Below are 19,375 nucleotides of genomic sequence, written 5' to 3'. Positions count from 1 at the left end.
GCCTATGTTGGCCCCGCAGAACCCAAGAAAATTCGAGGACTTGGAAGCACCATGAACTGCTGAAGGCCAGAGGTGAGGACCAAGACTGAAAACACCAGAATGAAAAAAAAAAGAAAAAGAAAAAAGAAAACACCAGAATGGCTTGGAAGTCTGACACAGAACAGTGAGACCCTAGATCCCCTTCCTCTTGCTGCCAGGAGACAGCCCTTCTTCCTTCCTCCATGGACCGGAGGTTTGGTCTCAGGCCTTGAGGACGCTAGTCGGAGTGCAGTGAAAAGAGGAATCAGGTTGAAAGAAGAGGCATTGAGTGAAAGTCTGTAGACTGAATGCTGAGACACGGCAGCCCACCTCCGGTCCCTGCTTCCTGACTCATTTCCAGAACATCAGCCAGGGACGGTCCATCCTCCTCCGATCACCGCCAATGCACGCAAGGAGATCACAGATTCTTTGGAGATATGGGACTGCTGAAGAGAAGAACTGCTACAGATGTGGACACCCTGGCCACGCAGAGGTCTCCCTGCTGAAAAACCCAGTTTGCCTCCAACGCATCTCGGCGAGGCTCACCAGTACAGAGCTGCCACTCGTGTTTCTGTGGCTCATTCTCACAGTAGCGCATCACTCGACACTCGAAAAATTCCAGAAAGATGCCAACATGAAAGACAGAAATCAAAACAGAAAAAGAAACTCAGAAGAAATAAAGACAAAAAAGAGGGCAAAAGAACATTTAAAAAGTTGTATTGTTAACATCTTTAAGGATATAGGGAAGATACTGAATCCATGAAAAAGACAGGATGACTTAAAAAAGGAACAATAAGAAAGGAATAACTCTTCGATTTTAAAAATATAATAGCTAAAGTGAAAAATTAAATAGAAAGATTGGTACAAATGTCAAGAAAATCTTTCAAAAACTGGAGCTAAAATCAAAGAGGTGAACAATAGAATAGAAGAAATGGGAAAAATTAGAGAACCGACCTATGGAATCGAATATCCACCTAACAGGGATTCCAGAAAGAGTAAAATGAAGAAAAACTGGCAGGAAATTTTCAGAGAAATAGTACTGAGAACTTTCTCAGAATAGAAAGACATTGCTTTTCATATTGAAGGCCCCCTCCCATCCCCATCATGGTGAATGAAAAGAGACCCACGACAAGGCACAACAGCAAGAAATTTTAGACTACCAGTGAAAATGAGAAGAATTGATGTTTTTAGATGAAAAAGCAAATCAATACAGAAAAACTAGGTTCAGAATGGCATCAGAGAGTACAAGACAAAGAGCAATGTTCTCAAAATTCTGAAGGACATTTATCATTTTCAACCAATAAATCTCCATGAAGTCACCTTTTAATCAAGCCTGAGTATAAACTAAAGCCATTTTTAAGCAGTAAAGGATTTACAATTTTATTTCCCATGCACCATTCTTATGAAGCTATTGGAAGGTGTATTTCAGCAAAACCAAGGAATAGGAAAACACAGGACCCAGGGGATCCAACAGAGAGGGAGTGGAAGGAAGTTCTAGATCATAGCTTTTGAGCCTTCCTGGGGATTCACCCAGTCTAAGTTCAGATTTCCAGCCACGCACAGGGATAGGAAACCAGGAAGAGCCCAGTACACTCGAGGAGTTGGAGACATAGATGTGGGGGGCCCAGAAAGATGAGGCAATTAAAGGTCACAGGATATAATATCAACATGCTGCCTGGAGAACTCTGGAGAGGTACAGAGGGTCACCTCCCTCGAATATACATCTGAGTAGCAACCCATACGAGTCTGTGTGGAAACCATTCAAGACCAAGGAAAGAGCCACCCAAAAAGATTACAGGGAGCAGTGCCCAGAGCTTATGCAGGGGTGGGAATTATGCCATTTTTCCCCGACAGCCAAAGCAGAAAACCTCATAATTTACAAGGCATTTGTGATAAGAGTTTTGCAAGAATATCTATCACCCAATCAAAAATTATCAGGTATGCAAAGAAACAAAAAAATGTGACCCCAAATTAGGAGAAATATCAATCAATTGAAACTGATTCAGAAGCAACCCAGATGATACAATTGGTGGAGAAAGCATTAGAAGTTACTACATCTGTATTCCATATGTCTAAGGAGCCAGAGGATCACTGAACACGTGAAGGAGAGACGTAGCAGGGATTTTAAAAAGACCCAAATCAAAATTCTAGATATGAAAATGATAACGTCTGAGATGAAAAACACACTAGATGGGATTAACAGCAGATTAGGCACCGTGCAAACCTTACTCAAAGATCACCTTGATTATTTAATAGCTACAACATATTTTTAAAATCCTGGAGGAAGCAGTTTCCTTACCTTAATTCTCATTTATAATCAACATCGGACTTTCCTATTGACAATACCTGTGAGTTAATTAAGAAATAATTTGGCATTGATGTTAAGAAACCTGGCATGTCCTTCATCAAAATAGATTCTTTTCAGGCTATGGGGATAAATGCTACCGGTTTAATGATACTAAGTGGTTGGCTCATTAGCTTGTCAGGAATAAATCCCCTTTTCCAAATACCTGCATGTCATGTTTTTAGCCTTTTGTGCTACAGATAAAAGAATCTAGTGGGCAAGGCCGGGGATTTGGAGGTCTGGTTTTCAGTAACATTCAATAACTATGTATTGAATGTGTTCTGTTTTCCAGGCATGATGTGAGGTGCTGAGGACCCACTGGTGAGCACGTCATAGCACCCATGTCTCACGATGCTCAGAATGTAATGGCAGGAGACACACAGGAAACTTGCTGTTCTGACAGCATGATAAAGCTAAAACTGGAGAGAAGAGGTGCTCATGGGAGCCTGTAGGGAAGCATCTCTTCAGATTTGGAAGCCAGAGAAGACTTGCCTGAGGAAATGAGGTCTCCTATGGAAGCAGAAAGATGAACGGGGGTCCATACATTGAAGAACTGGAAGAAGATGGTTCTGGGAGAGGAATTAACCACAGTCTCACTCAAGAGCAGGCAGGGCATCCTTAGGAAACTGTAAGGTACTCAGTGTGGTAAGAAGTTTGAGACTGGATTCAGTGAGAGCTAAGCTGGGGGAGGTTCAGTTTGGGTATTGTCCTGAAGGAAAGGGAAGGAATTAAAGGGATTTAGAATGTAATCACGCTTGCTTTTTAAAATATTGATGCAGTATGTAGCGTCAGAATGGAAGAGAGGGATGCCACAATAATCCAGGTGAGATGAGATGTCAAACACAACTTGGGCAAATGCTGCAAGCATGGGGAGAAATGGACACTTTAAAAAAACCATTTATTTACTTTAAGTAATCTCTACACCCAATGTGGGGCTCGAACCCACAACCCTGAGATCAAGAGCTGCTGCTCCTCCTACTGAGCCAGCCAGGTGCCCCAAGAAATGGACACTTTCAAGGGAAACTCAGGAACTGGATTCAACAGAATGTGGCGATTGGTAACTAGTGGGGGGTGGAGAGAGTTCGAGGAATCATAGGTCTTTGTCGGCCAGAAGATCTGTAAGCCCCATCCCTGGATCAGTCTACCCAGCTTCCTCCATTGAGTGCCCACCTGGTTCCTGGTCACTACTGCCACTGTGGACCAGTGTGTGTTTAGGTTCCTGGTCTTTGAACTCACCTGGGTCTTCAATGTTTCCTGGTAACACTTGTGCATTTCTTGGGTCAGCTCTCTTTCCAGTTCTCTGCAGTGTTCCACACCCCTCCACTCTCCTTAAAGCCTCCACCCAACATCGTACCCTTTTTGGTTCACAGATTCACCTCCTATTTTCTAAAAACAATCAAGGCAAGCCACATTGATGTCCTTTACCTCCTCACCCCATGTGCTCATCTATCCTTGAAGCTTTGCCTTCAAGGATTCCCGTGCTCTGTTGCAAGGATAAGCCCATGCTGTGCACCACCAGATGGCCTCCCTTCCTACCTGAGACATCTGCTCTAGTGCTCCCTTAATTATCTCCTCCCTCTTCGGTTTCCCTTCTTCCCATCAGCACCTAAATATTCCCAAGCTTCTGCCACCTTGCAAGACCCCCCCTTGAGTCTTTCTGGTTTCCATAACTTTATCTTTCCATTATGGTTTCCTAAAGACCTGGCAACCTTCTCTCTCACCACTTCTGACGTCCCATTGACTCCTCAGCCACCTGAGGCCATCATTGCCTTTGGTGGGCTAAACCCAATGGGTATTTTCTTAGCCTTTATATTACTTTTCATACAGAAGCAGTATTTAACATGGTTGAACCTGCTGGACACTTCCTTAAGATTTTCTCATCCCTTTGCTGTTCCTTCTGGTGAGTTTGCCTGCCTGTCTCTTCCTCTGCTGGAACATAGAATGTTGATATTACCTAGGGATTTGTGTCCAGGACACTTTCTTCACTATTTAAAGGATTTCAAAATTATTTGACTTTCTATTATTTACACAATGAATGCATGAATGTATCTCTTTAAAACCATTAATCACTTCAGATAAAGCCCAAGTTCCTTTCAAATACCACCCTTGGTTCCTCTCTATACTGTGGAGGTGACTGGGGCTATTCTTTGGTGAGATTCATTCTTGATTATCTTTTACATCAGGACCACCTATATGATGCAGGATAATCTCCCATTTTCAGATCCATAATTTACTCATCTGCAAAGTCTTTTTTCCATGTGAAGAAATATATTCATAGTTTCCAGGCATTAGAAAGTGGACATCTCTTGGAGGCCATTCTCCTGCCCACCCCAAACCCCATAGATTGCCGTCATTTCTTCTTCCATCTTAACACCCTCTCCCTGGCCATCTTCCTCATTCTTATGGGTGACACCACACTTCCATCTCCAGCTCCAGATGGAACTATCAGGCCGTCTCCCCTTTGATGTCCCACAGCTCCTGGAACTCATGCTCTTTCCCACCTTTAGGTCTTTACATGCTTGGCTATCTTGATATGAACACTCTTGTCTCCTTCTGTCAAGTAACATGATCTTCTTTGTCCTTCAAGACGCAAAGCATGTGTATTCTTCTCTAGGAAGCTTTTTTTCTCAGATTAGTTTTCATATACTTCAGAACTATGCCTATTTTAATTTTCATTCTGTATTGTAAATGCCCGTGTTTACGTGTCAACTTTCTGGGTTTAATCACTCCTCGTAAACCCAGTGTTTGGACAAAGACTCAATAAATACCTGTTGACTATGTTAGGTCAGAAAGAACAGTCCTTGTAGCCAGAACTCACTTTTGAATATTCCCTCAAAGGTGGAGCTGCCTCTAGTTTTCCAATCCAGAGACTTCCAACATTTCCCCACTGATACAGTCGAGGAAGAAGGGATTGCAAATTTGCCTTCATGCCAGCTTTCGGTTGACCTCAGATCTTGTCAGATGCCTCTCCTTACAGCGACTTGCTCTAAGGTCCTAGTAAGTTTGCCTTCTCTTTTCCACTTCAGGATGAGACATATACTGCTCCTGGATGTCACTAGGTGCAGGTCCTGTATTATTCCTTGGTGGCTTGTCTATCCTTGCCCATCTATGTAAATATTCTCTTTATGATCCTCTTCTTAACCTATCCAACTTGAATATGCTCTCTGCTTCTTGCCAAATGGGCAGTGGGCATACTGAATCAGTAACCAGGTTTCAATATTTAGAGTCTGTATCTCAGCACTCAGTTAATATTTATGGAATGAGTATTGAATATTCTATGATAAATATTACAAAAATTGTTTACTTTTGTAGTGTCATGCAGTAATCATAGAATGTGACACTGGACCTGATCTTAAACATCTCCCAGCTAAGATCCATCATTTTATCTAACAGAACTTTTAGCGTGACTTGTGGCAGCACCGGAGTGTGAAAAAGCGGGCTGAGGAAAGACTTTGGAGTTACATAGCCTTGGGTTCGTATCCTAGAGCCACTACTTAGTGGCTTGGGGACTTGAGCATACTCAGTTTTATTAATTACAAAATGAAGACAATAATAATTAAGTCGTTGTGTTATTTGAGAAGATTAGATGAGCTAATGCATCTGAGTTCCCAGGCACAGAATGTAGCACTTGGCATTCACTGACCACCATTATCAGCAGAACCCAGATTTCCAGTTCAAGGCACACATTCCATTCCCCCACTGGGCCAGTGAAACTGAAAAGAACATGAGAGAGTTCAATAGATAGAAAGGACTTGTGTGTCTCAGCTTGTAGTGTGAACTTCTTTGCTGCTAGATTGGCGATAGGGTGAAGGAGGTTTGCATTTGGTTCCCAGGCTTCTTTTCCTCCAGATCCTGATTTGATATTTGGGTCTTCTCCTCTTTTTTTTCATCCTGCCTTTACAGTTGTTTTTATAACTCTCAAATTATCATTCTCCTAGAAGCCAGACTGAGGGAAAAATGTGGTTCAAGGGTGCTTGATACTTGTTCCCTTGAACCTTCCTTCCTTCCTAACCCCAAGTTTCCTTCTGGCAAGGCTCTTCCCAAGCTGATGGATTCTCCATGAAACAAATGTCCTATGTGAAGGCTTCAGCAAGCTCTTACTTTCAAGGATAGAGTTTGTGGGTCTGCATTCCTAATCCAGCAAATCTCTTGATATAGCAAACATTTCCTGTAGTCTTATTTCCTTCCCAAGTATTTTGGAGCTTGCCAGCTCAGATATAATGAATGGAGCCATTAGAGTGAACAATCACTCAACAGCATAAGTTATTTTAATGGGCCCATCACTTGAAACTAAACTTCCACCATCTGTTCTACCCTTTAACTGCAAATGCAAAAAAGAACACCATCCCCAATGGCATCATAAAAAGTTAGATATAAGTGATTTAAATGCATGTTTTGGTTCTGTATTCAGTGCGATATAGATTTGAAAGAAGGCTCATATTGGATTTATTTTTTTATGGCAAAATCAAAATTCAGAGTAAGAGAGTGTCTCTGTTCACAGAAGAGTGGCTTTTTAGTTGGCATGGGACATATTCTACCATGTGATTGATTGAGTAATTGATTAATCTATTCATTCAAAAATTTTCCCCCAGAACGTATTTATGGAATGCCACCAGGTGCCTGGAATTGTACTAGATACTGGGAATATAGAAGTTTATAGTGATAATTGGCAAGACCTCTGACTCTTCCAAAGGAAAATAAAACAAAACATTTCTGATAAGCATAAACGTCATATAAAAACCCAAACATAAATTTTGCTTTCTGCATCAGAGTGGTAATGTGTTAGAACAGAAAATTTGCAATTATTCAGATCTTGGCTCTAAACTCTCAGGGTGCTTGGGTGGCTCAGTCAGCTGAGTGTCCAACTTCAGCTCACGTCATGATCTCAGGGCTTGTGAGTTCAAGCCCCGCGTCGGGCTCTGTGCTGACAGCTCAGAGCCTGGAGCCTGCTTCAGATTCTGTGTCTCCCTCTCTCTCTGTCCCTCCCCTGCTTGCTCTCTCTCTCTCAAAAATAAATTAAAAAAAAAACATTAAAAATAAACCCTCAATTCCTCCACAGTAGGAGCTCTCTGAGTCTGTTTCCTTATCTGAGACTTATTCACATATCTATTTCCTCATCTGGAAATTGGGATCAATAATATCTTCCTTATTGGGGTGTTGTGATTGAATGAGTTATATAGACAAAGCTGCTAGCTCATAGTTGGTGCTTTATATCGATCCCTTTCTACTTTCTAATTTCCATTTTTAATAGATTTTGGGAAATTAGTTTTTAGACATAAAATGATAGACTCACAGAACACCCAACTAGGAGTGAGTCTAAGAAATATTCAGCTGTACATTCAATGTTCCTTATTTTATAGACAATCAAATTTAATTTGCAGTGATGTCTAAAACATTCTGTCTAAAATGGTGTCTAAAACAATTCATATACATCAATCACTATACTAACATATTGTGTACCTTATAAAATACATGATAGAAATAAAGAATGAGGTGGTGATGGGGAGCTTGGGTGGCTCAGTGGGTTAGGCATCTGACTTCGGCTCAGGTCATACATATCTCATGGTTCATGAGTTTGAGCCCCATGTTGGGCTCTGTGCTGACAGTTCAGAGCCTGGAGCCTGCTTTACATTCCATGTCTCCTTCTCTCTCTGCTCCTCTCCCACTCATGCTCTGTCTCTTTCTGTTCCCCAAATACGAATAAACATTAAAAAAAAAAGAAAGAGGTGATGATGAACAATATTTGTTGTTTCATGAGTTGTGATGGCTTTGTACTATGCTTAACGCATACATCCTAGTCTCTCAGGGAGCATGATATACTTAGGTAAAGTTTATTATTAATATGATTTTTTTTGAGAGAGAGAGAGAGAGAGAGAGAGAGGGAGAGAGAGAGAGATAATCTTAAGTAGGCTTCATGCCCAGCATACAGCCAGACGCGGGGCTTGATCTCATGACTGTGAGATCACGACCTGAGCCAAAATCAAGAGTCATACGCTTAATCAACTAAGCCACCCAGGTGCCCCTACTGTGAATCTTTAATTCCTCAGTGCAACAATTTTGAAAAACATTTTTGAGAGATTTTTACTGATTTAATTATTTCTATTTTGTAATGGAGCTCACTAAGACTGAATATCACAGGGGGAAAATTCAGATCTACCAGTTTCTTATTTTTCTCTTGTGTTCTTGTGTTATTTTCAATCCAGTTTCTTTGCAGGAGTATTTTTAGTCCTTTCTCCATTTTGTGATTATGAAGTTGGTTAAAACTGGACCATAAAATGCTCAGAGTCACTTAGCTACCTGCATGTTGGTATACTGGCGGTGAATTGACATGTGAGGAAGCTGCAGGTGTCTCTTGTGCATCCTAGAACTTGTTCTTGGGCTTCCCCTGTGGACATTGAGTGGCAGGCATGTGAACCCTCTGACATAAGGGCCAGAGAAGGGTGAGAGTGTCAGTCTTATATCAAATACTAGTAAGGCTTTTCTTTTAAAAGATAACTAATTAAATAATTGCCCCAGTATTATCTTCTTATACCTCGAAAGATGATCTTTCCTGTTTCACTTTGGAAGCCATTGGGTGCAGGGAAGAGGAAAAACCAGAGTCTGAGTCTACTGATTTCCCAATAAGGGTTTTTTCCTTAAAAAAATCTAAAGAGCAAATATCAAAATTTGTATTTTTATTGTAGTATAACATGTGCTCATAAAAATGCACATGTTACAAGTGTACATCTTTGCACATTTTCCCAGAGTGAACCCACATAACCAACTGTGAAGGTCAGGAATTAGAACCTTTCCAGCCCTCCAGTGTGGTCTTGTGCTTTCTCGTCCCTGCAGATGATTCTTGTCCTAATCTGTTTTTAAATTTTATATTTAGAGAATCATACAATATGAATTATTTTGAGACTGAATTTCTTTTGTCTAATGTTATCTTTGTGAGATTTGTCCGTGTTGGTAGGTAGAAATTTATTCATTTTCTTTGCTATGTAGTCTTTCATTGAGTATACTACTATGTTCTTATCCATTCTGAAGTTGATGAATATTTGAGTTGTTTCTAATGTCTGGCTATTAGGAATAATGCTCCAATGAGCCTTCTTATACATTTGGTGAGTATATGCCTGAATTTCTTTTGGATACGTAATTAGGAGATATAGGTAGCAGTGAAATTTCTGGGTAGACATATGTTGATCTCTAGAATGTAGAGCAAATATTAATCAACTATTATTATAATAATGAAACACCATTAACCACATCAAAATGAGTTTCTTACAACAGTAAGCATTTAACACTCACAAATCTGTGGGTTGGCTGGGACGCTGATGATCTAAGCTGAACTCAGCTGGACTTAGATCTGATCTGGACATTCAGTTCAGATCTGCTCCATATGTCTGTCATCCTTCTTGGACCCGTGGCTCATCAAGGCACATTTTTTTTTAATGGCCAACGAAGCCTCTTCTCAAGGCTGGAACCAAGATGGTATTAATTGCTAAAGCACATTTGGAGTCTCTGTGCACATTATGTCCACTAGCATCCATTGAATAACACAAGTCACATGGCCAAACCCAAGAGATGGGAGAAATTCACTCCACCTCCCATAAGGTATATTTGTTAGGGTGTGGATATATGATTCTATTACACAGAAATGAAGAGTTAGAACCCATAATTCAATTAACCACCTAGTCTCGTAAAGCATTCCAACATACCCTGCCGGCAATGGTGTCAGAAAAGTCTCATTATTCCACATCCTCAATATTTGGGATTTTCAGTCTTTTTAAAGGTAGTCATTCAGTGTCATGACTTAATTTGTGTCCCTCAAATGATTAATGAGGTTGCATACCTTCTCATATATTTATTGGCTTTTTCTAAACTGTTTGCTCAAGCCATTTACCCAGTAAAAAGAGTAGGTTGCCAGTCTTTTTTTTTTATTGATTCATAAGATACATTCTGAAATTAAATCTTTGTTGGTTATCTTTTTTTCACTCTGTGTCTTGTCATTTTACTCTCTTTACTGTGTCTTTGCATGAACAAGTGTTTTTAATTTGAATGTAGTCCAATTTATCAATCCTTCCCTTTATGATTAATACCTTTTATGTCTGGTTTAAGAAATCTTGGCCAACCCTGAGGTCATGAAGATATTCTCCTGTGTTTTCTTGTAAAAGCTTTATTGTTCTCCTTTTCATATTTAGATCTACAGTCTGTCTGGACTAGATTTTTATGTACTTTATGAAGTAATGGTCCAGATTCACATGGATACCTAAGTGACACAATACCATTTATTGAAAACCCATCTTTTCTCTACTGCAGTGCCTTGCCATTCTCATGTCAAGTGTCCATTATGTGTTGCCCATTCCTGGACTCTCCATCCCATTTCACTGGCCTATTTGTCTGTCTTTAAGTCAATACTATTCTCTCTTAATTAGTGTAGCTTCATATTACATCTTGATATCTGACACCATAAATCCTCCAGCTTTGTCCTTCTTTGAGACTGTCTTGACTTTTCTTGACCCTATGTTTCCATTAAAAATATTTAAACCAGCTTGTCAATTTTTATAGCAATCATTCTGGATATTGATTTAAATTACAGTGATTAACTTGTGGGGAGTTAATCATTACAGCATTTTTTTTCAATCTATGAACATGATATATTCCTCTATTTTTTTAGGTTTTAAAAATGCTTTTCTCAATAGATTTCTCTTAGAGGTCTTGCACCTTTCTCACACCTTCTCTGTTTCTGTTTCTTTTATTCCTAATCATTTGATGTTTTTGATCCTACTGTAAAAAAAGTATCTTTTAAATTTAGTAGTTTGTTGTCAGTATATAGAGATAAGAGTGAATTTTTATATTAAGTAATTATCCAGTGACCTTGCTAGGTTTGCTTATAAATTCTAATCTCTATGTTATTTTAGATTTTCTATATACACAATAATGTTATCTGGGGATAATGACACTCTTGCTTCTTTTCCAAACCCTATCTATTTTATTTCTTTATCTTACATTATTACTTTCAATATCTTACCCTTAGGTAAGATATTTTCTGAAGTTTTTTTTTTTTTTGTAGGTGCTCTTAATCAAATATAATACATTCCCTGCTAGTCCTAGCTTGCTCAAAGTTTTTAATGGTGAATTTTATCAAATTTTTGCATAATTAACATGCTCATATAGTTTTCTTGTGTTATTCTATTAAATATGATAGATTACATTCATTGATGTTTGACTATTAAGTTAGCTTTATGTTCCTGAACTAAATATGATGTTGTTATAATGTATTAATTATCCTTTTAATGTGTGGCTGGATTTGTTTTGTTAATATTTTGTTTGATATTTTAAAAATTTATGTTCATGTTAGATACTGGTCTCTAATTATTTTCTTGCAATGTCTTTGTCAGGCTTTGGTATCAAAGATGTACTGGCCTTCTACAATGACTTGGGAAATGTACCTTCTTTGATGTACTGTCTTTGTCTATACTCTGGAAGAATTTGTATACTATTGATGTTATTTTTTTCTCTAATGTTTGGAAGAATTCACCAGTGAAGTTATCTTGGTCTTGAATTTCTTTATGGAAATATTTAATTACTTTCATATCTTCAGTATGCATAGGAATATTTAGATTATTTCTTCTTGTGTCAGTTTTGATAAGTTTTTTTAATAAATCACTTACTTAAGTTTTCTAATTTATGGAAACAATTGATCAGAAAATTTTGTTAATTTTAGTGTTTATAATTTAGGTTTTCCATTTATATTACTTTTTTGCAAATTAGCATTTTTTTCTTGACGTGTTTTGCAATGAATTAACTAATTTTACGAAATTTTCAAGTATCAATGTTTACATTTATTGATTCTCTTTGCTGAACGTTTGTATTGTATTGCATTAATTTAAATATTTTTTCATTATTTTCTTCTTGACATGTCCTCCTTGCTATCATCTTATATCACTGACCTGTAGCCATTCTTCCTACCTGATGTATTTAATTGAAGCTACACATTTTACTATTTGCATGGTTATAGCCACATACCATAAGTTTTAATGTCTTGAATTTTTACCATCATTTGGTTTAAATTATGTATTTATTTATTTAAAAATATTTATTTTGAGAGAGAGAGAGCATGAGTGGTGGGGAGAGGCAGAAAGAAAGGGGAGAGAGAATCACAAGCAGGCCCGACATGGGGTTCGATGCCACGAACAGTGAGATCATAATCTGAGCCGAAATCAAGAGTCAAATGCTTACCCATCTGAGCCACCCAGGCGTCCCAGCTTAAATTATATTTTAATATCCATTTTGATTTATTCTTTGTCTCATTAGTTATTTGAGAGTGTAAGTCTTAAATTCAAAATGTTAGGGGATTTTCCAGCTGGCTTTTGTTGTTCTGTTGTTGTTTAATTTCACTATAGTCAAAGAATATATAGTAGTTTAATCATTTTAAATTTGTTGAGACTTACTTTATGGTATAGCATAAATAAATTTTGGCAGCTGTTATATGGGAGTCACAAAAGGATATATTTCCTACACTTGAATTCATTATTTTATGTAAGTCAATTAGGTTCACTATTCCATATATGTTCAAATCTTATTTTTCCTTAAGGACTGTTTTTGATGGCATGTTCTATCAATTACTGAGAGAAATATGTGAAAATCTTCCACTATGATTGTGGTTTTGTATATTTCCCCTTTGAAACTTTTTGTTTTGTTTCGTTTTTTTATTTTTTGCTTTATATGTTGTGAAGCTATGTTATTCTGTGCATATAAGCTTAGATTTAAAAATATTTTTCTGGCAGATTGACTGTTTTATCATTACTATATATCCTTTTCTGTATCTAGTAATATTCCATCCTTTAAAATCTACTTTGTTTCCCATATGTCGCATGATACACAGGTTACATTCATTTACTTCTATCTTTTTGTATTCTTATATTTAAGGAATATCACTGGAAAGTAGCAGAGAGTCAGGTTTGTTTTTGTTTTTGTTTTTTTAAGTACAAACTAACAGTCTTTGTTTTTTAGCTAGAATACTTAATTTGTTGATATCTTATGTAACTAGTGATATATTTGGATTTAAATCTATTATCTCATTACTTGTTTTTTATTTGTCCCACTTTGTGTATTCTCCTTCCTTTCTTGCCTTCTTTTGAATAAAATTTTTTATTATTTCCCTTTCCCCTGCTATTGCTGACAAATTTTACTTTCTTTCTAAGGCCGGGCTCCCTAGAAATACAACCTGAGATGTAGATCCTTTTTTTGAATAGTTTATTGGAGAAGTCTTCTCAGAAGAGAAATACAGGAAGCAGTATGCGGCAGGGGCAAAAGCTAAGCAAGAAAGAGTCTCAGCTGGAGACCAGCTTAAAGGAGATCTCAGGGGGACTCTCTGGAGCACAAATTATACTGTGGAGTTAGACCTACCTTCCAGGAAGTGGGCTGGCTATTTGTACCTCTGACCGTCAGATATGGTTCAAGTTCTGTTCTGGTGGCTGGGGAGAGAGTGAGTGTACGTAACATACATTTCCCTGATTTTTTAATGAGGTCAAGTATGTTTTCATGTTTACTGACAATTTATGTTTCTTCTTCTGTAAAATGCTTATTCATATATTTTGCCCATTTTTCTATTGGATTATTGGTCTTTTTCTGTAGTTCTTTGTATATTCTATATATTAATTCATTGTCAATTAAGTGTGATAAATTTTTTTCACTCATGTTTTTAAAGTTTTTTTAAGTTTCTTTATTTCTTTTGAGATACAGAGCACAAGCACAGGAGGGGCAGAGGGAAGGAGAGAATCCCAAGCAGGCTCCACACCATCAATGCAGAGCCTGATATGGGGCTTGAACTCATGAACTATGAGATCATCACCTGAGCAGAGATCAAGACTCAGTGACTTAACCAACTGCACCACCCAGAAGCTCATCATTCATGTCTTTTTATTAACTATATTGCTATTGACAAACAGAATTTCTTGATTTTAATGTGGTTGAATTTAGTAGTCTTTTCATTAGAGATTGTAATTTTTATTTCATATTTTTCTTGTTTAAAAAACTTATTTCGGGGTGCCTGCGTGGCTCAGTTGGTTAAACGTCTGACTTAGGCTCAGGTCATGATCTCACAGCTTATTTGAGCCCCACATTAGGCTGTGTGCTGACAGCTCAGAGCCTGGAGCCTGCTTCGGATTCTGTGTCTCCCTCTCTCTCTGCCCCTCCCCTGCTTATGCACTGTCTCTCTCTCTCTTTCTCTCTCTCTCTCAAAAATAAATAAACGTTAAAAAAAATTTTTAAAAGAAACTTATTTCTACCACAAGGTCAAAAAATATTCTTATGGTGTCTTTTAAAAAGTTTATAGATATGCTTTTTTAAAATGTTTTATTTATTTTTGAGAGAGAGAGCACGAGCGGGGGAGGGGAAGAGAGACAGAGGGAGAGAGAGGATCAGAAGCAGGCTCTGTGCTGACAGCTGTGAGCCTGATGCAGGGCTCCAACTCACAACTTGTGAGATTATGACCTGAGCCGAAGTCAGGTGCTCAAGCGACTGAGCCACCCAGGAATCCCTAGAGTTATGCTTTTAACATGTAAGTCCTTATTTAAATCCTTATTGGGATTTATATATGGTATAAGGTAGAGCTCCAAATTTAGTTGTTCGATGGGAATAACTAATTGTCTCAGCACCTCTTACTAAGCTGTCCAGCTTTTCCCCACTGATCTTTAATACCCCTCCATCATATATCAAGTCTCTATGTATCCTTGGGTTCCCTATGCTGTTCCATGTTCTCTCGTCTATTCCAGGGGTTAATTTATTTATCGCTAATAGCATACTGGCTTAACAAATATAACCGTAGTGTAAGTACTGCTTTTTCACAGGGTAAATTTACCTAATTTGTTCTTCAGGATATCTAGGTTTTACTTTGTCCAATGTAATCCCATATAACTTTTAGAAATAAATTTTCATGTTCCTAAAAAAGATAATTAAGTGTTTTTGGATTTTTACACTGACACTATAGACAAAGGTGGCATCTTTATGATATCATGTAATGCAATCCATGAACAGATTTTCTTCCACCTATTTAGTTCTCATTTTATATCTTTCAATAAAGCTTTATTATTTTCCTCATAAAAGCTTCACATATTTCTTGTAGATTTATTACTGTATACATGTATAAATGGTAGAGTTTTCAAAATTTATAATTTTATTTTTTATTTTAAATGTATTTTTTTAAAATTTACATCCAAATTAGTTTGTATATAGTACAACAATGATTTCAGGAGTAGATTCCTTAATGCCCCTGAGCCATTTAGCCGATCCCCACCCCCCACAACCCCTCCAGCAACCCTCAGTTTGTTCTCCATATTTATGAGTCTCTTCTGTTTTGTCCCCCTCCCTGTTTTTATATTATTTTTGTTTCCCTTCCCTTATGTTCATCTGTTTTGTCTCTTAAAGTCCTCATATAAGTGAAGTCATATGATATTTGTCTTTCTCTGACTGACTACTTTCACTTAGCATAATACCCTCCAGTTCCATCCACGTAGTTGCAAATGGCAAGATTTCATTCTTTTTGATGGCCGAGTAATACTCCATTGTGTATATATATATATATATATATATATATATATATATATATATATCACATCTTCTTTATACATTCATCTATCTATCGATGGACATTTGGGCTCTTTCCATACTTTGGCTATTGTTGATAGTGCTGCTATAAACATTGGGGTGCATGTGCCCCTTCAAAATAGCACACCTGTATGCCTTGGATAAATGCCAAGTAGTGCAATTGCTGGGTCGTAGGGTAGTTCTATTTTTAGTTTTTTGAGGAACCTCCACACTGTTTTCCAGAGTGGCTGCACCAGTTTGCATTCCCACCAACAATGCAAATAAGATCCTCTTTCTCCACATCCTCGCCAACGTCTGTTGTTGCCTGAGTTGTTAATGTTAGCCATTCTGACAGGTGTGAGGTGGTATCTCATTGTAGTTTTGATTTGCATTTCCTTGATGATGAGTGTTGTTGAGCATCTTTTCATGGGTTGGTTGGCCATCTGGATGCCTTCTTTGGAGAAGTGTCTATTCATGTCTTTTGCCCATTTCTTCACTGGATCATTTGTTTTATTGGGTGTTGAGTTTGATAAGTTTTTTGTAGATTTTGGATACTAACACTTTATCTGATATGTCATTTGCAAATATCTTCTCCTATTCTGCTGTCGGTTGCCTTTTAGTTTTGCTGATTGTTTCCTTCGCTGTGCAGAAGCTTTTTATTTTGATGAGGTCCCAGTAGTTCATTTTTGCTTTTGTTTCCCTTGCCTCCAGAGACATGTTGAGTAAGAAATTGCTGTGGCCAAGATCAAAGAGGTTTTTTCCTGCTTTCTCCTCGAGGATTTTGATGGCTTCCTGTCTTACATTGAGGTCTTTCATCCATTTTGAGTTTATTTTTGGGTATGGGGTAAGAAAGTGGTCCAGGTTCATTCTTCTGCATGTAACTGTCCAGTTTTCCTAGCACCACTTGCTGAAGAGACTGTCTTTATTCCATTGGATATTCTTTCCTGCTTTGTCAAAGATTAGTTGGTCATATGTTTGTGGGTCCATTTCTGGTTCTCTATTCTGTTCCGTTGATCTGAGTGTCTGTTCTTGTGCCAGTACCATACTGTCTTGATGATTACAGCTTTGTAGTATAGCTGGAAGTCTGGTATTGTGATGCCTCCTGCTTTGGTTTTCTTTTTCAAGATTGCTTTGGCTATTCGGGGTCTTTTCTGGTTCCATAAAAATTTTAGGATTATTTTTCTAGCTCTGTGAAGAATGCTGGTGTTATTTTGATAGGGATTGTATTGAATATGTAGATTGCTTTGGGTAGTATTGACATTTTAACAATATTTGTTCTTCCTATCCAGGAAGCATGGAGTATTTTTCCATTTTTGAATCTTATTCAATTTCTTTCATAAGCTTTCTATAGCTTTCAGGGTATAGATTTTTCCCCTCTTTGGTTAGATTTATTCCTAGGTATTTTATGGTTTTTTTGTGCAACTGTAAATGGGATCGATTCCTTGATTTCTCTTTCTGTCGCTTCAATGTTGGTGTATAGGAATGCAACCGATTCCTGTGCGTTGATTTTATATCCTGCAACTTTGCTGAATTCATAGATCAATGCTAGCTGTTTTTTGGTGGAATCTTTTGGGTTTTCCATATAGAGTATCATGTCATCTGCAATGAGTGAAAGTTTGACCTCCTCCTGGACAATTTGGATGCCTTTTATTTCTTTGTGTTGTCTGATTCCAGAGGCTAAGACTTCCAATACTACATTGAATAACAGTGGCGAGAGTGGACATCCCTGTCTTGTTCCTGACCTTAGGGGGAAAGCTCACAGTTTTTACCCATTGAGGATGATATTACCTTTGGGACATTCATATATGGCTTTTATGAGCTCGAGGTGTGCTCCTTCTATCCCTACTTCCTTGAGGGTTTTTTTCAAGAAAGGATGCTGTGTTTTGTCAAGTGCTTTCTCTGCGTCTGTTGAGAGGATCATATGGTTCTTGTCTTTTCTTTTATTGATGTGATGAATCACATTAATTGTTTTGTGGATATTGAACCAGCCCTGCATCCCAGGTATAAATCCCACTTGCTCGTGGTGAATAATTTTTTTTTAATGTATTGTTGGATCTGGTTGGCTAATATCTTGTTGAGGATTTTTACACCCATGTTCATCAGGGAAATTGGTCTATAGTTTTTCTTTTTAGTGTGGTCTCTGTCTGGTTTTGGAATCAAGGTAATGCTGGCTTCATAGAAAGAGTTTGGATGTTTTCCTTCCATTTCTATTTTTTGGACCAGTTTCAAGAGAATAAGTGTTAACTCTTCCTTAAATGTTTGGTAGAATCCCCCTGGAAAGCCATCTGGCCCTGGACTCTTGTATTTTGGCAGATTTTTTTTATTACTAATTCGATTTCCTTACTGGTTATGGGTCTGTTCAAATTTTCTATTTCTTCCTGTTTCAGTTTTGGTAGAGTATATGTTTCTAGGAATTTGTCCATTTCTTCCAGATTGCCCATTTTATTGGCATAAAATTGCTCATAATATTCTCTTATTATTGTTTGTTTTTCTGCTGTGTTTGTTGTGATCTCTCCTCTTTCATTCTTGATTTTATTTATTTGGGTCCTTTCCTTTTTCTTTTTGATCAAACTGGCTAGTGGTTTATCAATTGTGTTAATTCTTTCAAATAACCAGCTTCTGGTTTCATTGATCTGTTCTACAGTTTTGGTTTGGTTTGGTTTGGTTTGGTTTTGATAGCATTAATTTCTGCTCTAATCTTTAATATCTCCTGTCTTCTGCTGGTTTTGGGTTTTATTTGCTGTTCACTTTCCAGCTTCTTAAGGCGTAAGGTTAGGTTGTGTATCTGAGATCTTTCTTCCTTCATTAGGAAGGCTTGGATTGCTATATATTTTCCTCTTATGACCGCCTTTCCTGCATCCCAGAGGTTTTGGATTGTGGTATTATCATTTTCATTGGCTTCCATTACTGTTTAATTTCTTCTTTAACTTCTTGGTTATCCCATTCATTCTTTATTAGGGTGTTCTTTAGTCTCCAAGTATTTGTTACCTTTCCAAATATTTTCTTGTGGTTGATTTCGAGTTTCATAGTGTTGTGGTCTGAAAATATGCACGGTATGATCTTGATTTTTTGTACTTATTTAGGGCTAATTTGTGTTCCAGTATATGGTCTATTCTGGAGAACATTCCATGTGCACTGGAGAAGAATGTATATTCTGCTGCTTTAGGATGAAATGTTCTTAATATATCTGCTAAGTCCATCTGGTCCAGTGTGTCATTCAAAGCCATTGTTTCCTTGTTGATTTTTTTGAATAGATGATCTGTTCATTGTTGTAAGTGGGGTGTTGAAGTCCCCTACTATTATATTATTATCAATGAATTTCTTTATGTTTGTGATTAATTGATTTATATATTTGGGTGTTTCCACATTTGGCACATAAATGTTTACAATTGTTAGATCTTGGTGGATAGACCCCTTGACTATGATATAATGCCCTTCTGCATC

The sequence above is a fragment of the Felis catus genome, chromosome B1, assembly GCF_018350175.1.
Source record: "Felis catus isolate Fca126 chromosome B1, F.catus_Fca126_mat1.0, whole genome shotgun sequence".
Lineage (NCBI taxonomy): Eukaryota > Metazoa > Chordata > Mammalia > Carnivora > Felidae > Felis > Felis catus.
The sequence above is the reverse complement of the archived record's forward strand: the minus strand, read 5'-3'. Positions refer to the sequence as shown.